This window comes from Nicotiana tomentosiformis, chromosome 12 (assembly GCF_000390325.3).
Source record: "Nicotiana tomentosiformis chromosome 12, ASM39032v3, whole genome shotgun sequence".
NCBI lineage: Eukaryota > Viridiplantae > Streptophyta > Magnoliopsida > Solanales > Solanaceae > Nicotiana > Nicotiana tomentosiformis.
The window spans coordinates 116,947,486-116,951,851 of NC_090823.1; the positions used below are offsets into that span (position 1 = coordinate 116,947,486).

Here is a 4,366-nt window from a genome sequence, read left to right on the forward strand (position 1 = left end):
TGAGCCATGATGTATCATGTAAGAGATAAAGTAATTGGGCCCAATAAATTAAGTCCAGGCCAGAAGCATTGAAGCATGCTAGATGGCCCATTTCTTTTAATAACTATGTGGGCCAAGAAACTCAATTTCTGCCGGCCCAATGCCAATTAAGCTAGATGACCCATTCCTTTCTTCTTTATAAAAAATAAATAAAATAGCTGGTCTATTTTCTAAGATAATCATAAGCTAGCCCAAATGATTAAAAAATAAGTTTCTTCCGATAGATCCAATAAAAGTGGATGTCTCTTTTATTAATTATTTTTTTCTTTTTTTTTAATAGCTTAATTATTTTTAATTAATTTAAACGTTAGGCAACTAGTAGGTGCGCTTTAACTTTTTTACTCACGGACTCGCTTGCGTAGCGTGATATTAACATTCAATAATTTAATTCAATAAACTCGTACCATATCTACTAGCTTTAATTAATTTTTAATTAATTAATCCTTTGCTAAAATCGCGGTTTCGCTTGCGTAGCGTGATAGTTGATATTTAATTAATTTCTTCGAGTGTAGTAACTTTTCCAAAAGTAATAACGTACTAATAATCCTTGTCATAACTGGGGATTCTCTTGCGTAGCGCTGTTACGATAAATTTAATAAATTTCATCTCGATCACTCATTTGCTTGCGTAGTGTGGTTATGACATCTTATTATTCAAAATTTTCTTTAAGTTTTATAATAATCCGGAAATAAAAAGGGATAGGTAAAATATAAAAATCATATAAATTATAGTTTTGTCCAAAAGTAATTCAAGCCAAGTATAAGTCAATAAAGAGACCATGCTAGAATCAAGGGACTCGGGGAATGCCTTACACCTTCTCCCCGCTCAACAGAATTTCTTACCGGGACTTTATTTTCACAGACCAATAATAAAAGAGTTAAATCTTCCTTTGAATAGGGATTCAAATAAAAGGTGACTTGGAATACCCAAAAATCAATTCCAAGTGGCGACTCAGTTAATAAAATAATCCCTAATCAAGTTTGTCACTTCAATTGGAAAAACTCTTTAACCCACAATAATTCATAATATCATCTTTTTGGGAGTAAAAAGGAGGTGTGACAAAGTCTATAGGAGAACCATTGATAAGAATTGAAATAGAGGAGGTGGTGACGCAAGACATTATGAGGTGGATGATAGATAAGGGAAACTGGAAGTGTATGAGTGTTTGGCGTACAAAAGACCATTCAAGGCGATCAAAAGCCTTTTCTAGGTCCAATTTTATGAGAGCTTGACCTCTTTTCCCTTTGAGGATTCGAAAATGAGTTAAAAGTTCTTGGAACATAACCGCATTATCAGCTGCACGACGAGTAGGATGAAAACTAGGTTGAGTAGGGTCAATTATTTTTGGTAATAAAGGCTTGCGGCTGACAATAATTTTAATAATAATTTTATAGATAGTGTTACAAAGGTTAATATGGCGATAGTGAGATAAACAAGAAGCGGTTTGATTTTTAGGGATCAGACAGAGGTAAGTAATATAAATATCGGGGGGAATGGATTTTTGGTCAAAAACAAATTGACAAAAATTAATAACAACTTCATTAATTTCTGGCCAATAAAGTTGGTAGAAGTGTGGATGGAGCCCATCTAGGCCAAGTGATTTATATGGTTTGAAGAATATACTAGCTCTCAAAATTTCCAAATTATCAAGAGGACGCGTGAGATTGTATCACGACCCCAATTTCTCTCCGTAGGATGTCGTGAAAGTACCTAGTCTCTAAGACTAGGTAAGCCTATCAATTATGCGGAATACAAAATTGAAACTCAAATATTAACATTTAAAATAAATCAAACCGCGATTCAAATAGTTACAACTCCCAAAACCCGGTAGAAATAAGTCACAAGCTTCTAAGAGAAATACTAAGTGTCTTTATGCATCAAACAACATAATAAGGATAAAGGGGGACTCTGAGGTCAGCGGACGCTGGCAAATATACCTTGAAGTCTCCGCGTACAGACTCGCTCACTGATACCTGGTCTGGTAGGAAGTACCTGGATCTGCACAAAAAGATGTGCAGAAGTATAGTATGAGTACACCACAGCGGTACCCAGTAAGTGCCAAGCCTAACCTCGGTAGAGTAGTGACGAGGTCAGGTCAGGCCCTACTGAAAATAATAAAAGACAGGGTGAAAAGTTTAACAATATAATAATAACAAAATGTCAATGAGAATGAATCAAGTAAGCAGTATGTCACACTTTAACTTCACAAAATAAGGACAAATAATACCTTACGAAAAGAAAACAGAAATTTACAACTTTAAAGAAATCACCAAAATAACCAAAGGCAAATGCAGACATAAAGAAATATCAACAAGGGCACTCCCGAGGTACCGCCTCGTAGTCCCAAATCATAAATAAATTCACAATATCTCATTTTCTTATATCACCGCGGGAGCTTTAACATTTAATTTTAAAGAAAATATTTTTCTCCAAATAGTATCCCGCGTTTTAGCCACCCTTATCACACCGCATGACTTCTAGTAGTTTCCCTACTAGCCACGCGTATCAAGCCACCCTTATCTCACCGCATACGTTTAAACACCCAGACCTTATACTACCACATGCGTATCAATACCACTATATATCACAATTTGCACCTCAAGTGCCCAAATATTTCAACTTGCCAAAATAAATCAACAACAACAATAATATTTTCCATAATAAGGAGCTCATAACTCAATCAGAATGAGTACAAAAATCTCACAAAATATTCGGGAATGAATAACTCAGAAAAAATAATATTTCACAGATTTTAACACATTGCCTCAATACTAGATTTTTTTCAATGTCAAATACTTCATATTAATAATATTTAAATTTAAGAAATCCAACCCTACTGACGCGTATCAACCTTCAAATAATGCACAGAACAAAAGAGATAAAGTTTCAACTAAACAGGTAAAACAATTAGCAGGAAACAGTCAGGCAAATTTAAAATACGAAAATATATTAATGATGATGAATATAACATAATAAAATAAATTAATTAATATGAAACAGTGATCCACACAATTTAAATACATAATCTTCAATAGTTATCCCGTGTACACACTCGTCACCTCTTGTACACGACTTTCAACACATCAAAATTTTCATATCAATACCAATCCTAAGGGGAATTTTCCCCCCACAAGGTTAGACAAGTCACTTACCTCAAATCACGCTCAATCAGTCAAGTAGCATGCCTTTTCCTCAATTTTCTGACTCTGATCGGCTCGAATCTAGTCATAATTAATTCGATTCAATCAATACAAATTATAGGAATAATTTCCATATGAAAATATAAATTTTCTAACACAATCCGAAATTTAACCCAAAAATGGCCCCTGGGGACCATGTCTCAGAACCCGACAAAAGTTACAAAATACGAATGCCCATTCAACCACGAGTCCAACCATACAATTTTTACTAAAATCCGATATCAACTCGACCCTCAAATCTTCAATTTAAACTAAGAGGGTGTTCTAAATCTTCCAATTTAAATCCTGAATTAAATGTTAAAAACAACCAGGGATTCGAGTAATCTGACCAATATTGAGTTAAGAACACTTACCCCATTGTTTTCCTTGAAAATCTCCCGAAAAGTGCCTCTTCCCGAGCTCCAATTTGTCAAAAATAGAAAATGGGACGAAGTCCCATTTTCAGAACTTAAAGTTTCTGCCCAGGAATTTCATCTTCACGAACGCGACACTTGCCTCACATTCGCGAAGCACGAAATATGCTGCCCAAAATTTCCTCTTCACGAACGTGAGGCATGAAGTTAAGATAGATCTTTTTTTGAAACTGCTCCTTTAGGACCAAGACTTGAACCCACGTGAGGTCCACCAACTCTGTGCGAGATTTCCTTCGTTCTTTTTCTAAGGCTGATATTTCTTGCTGTGTCATGCCTTGCTAAGCTAAAATGTACATTTACTCTGGTCCACATATACCATAATAAATAAAAACAATTTTCTTGTTCAGGGAGGGTCTTTCTCTTTCAGAGGCCAAATTCACATTTACTTGCTAAGCTAAAATCTACATTTACTCTGATCTACATATACCATAATAAATAAAAATGATTTTCTTGTTCAGGGAGGGTCTTTCTCTTTTAGAGGCCAAATTCATAGTCATTATAAGGAAGAAACAATGTGAGGCCTAAAAATTAGCCACAAATATGGGTGAAACATGTTTATATTAAAAAGAATTATCATGAACTCTTGTTATACTTCAAGAATTGTTATATTCGAATATCTAAAATAATTGATCATATGTGATAACACTATACATTAAAGAATATAAAAATAAGTATAAAAGGTAAATGACTTTTAAATTTATATTGAACACTAGT

At 34.3% G+C, this 4,366-nt stretch overlaps 1 long non-coding RNA gene across 1 annotated transcript; it reads right to left on the reverse strand.

Moving 5' to 3' along the window:
- Positions 1 to 1,796: 1,796 nt before the first annotated feature.
- On the reverse strand, positions 1,797 to 3,846 carry LOC138903617 (uncharacterized). The gene is made up of 3 exons (XR_011412948.1): positions 3,593 to 3,846; positions 3,192 to 3,260; positions 1,797 to 2,037 (listed from the first exon to the last, which is right to left on the reverse strand). It is a non-coding gene; the product is annotated as an uncharacterized lncRNA (long non-coding RNA).
- Between the last annotated feature and the right edge of the window lie 520 nt (positions 3,847 to 4,366).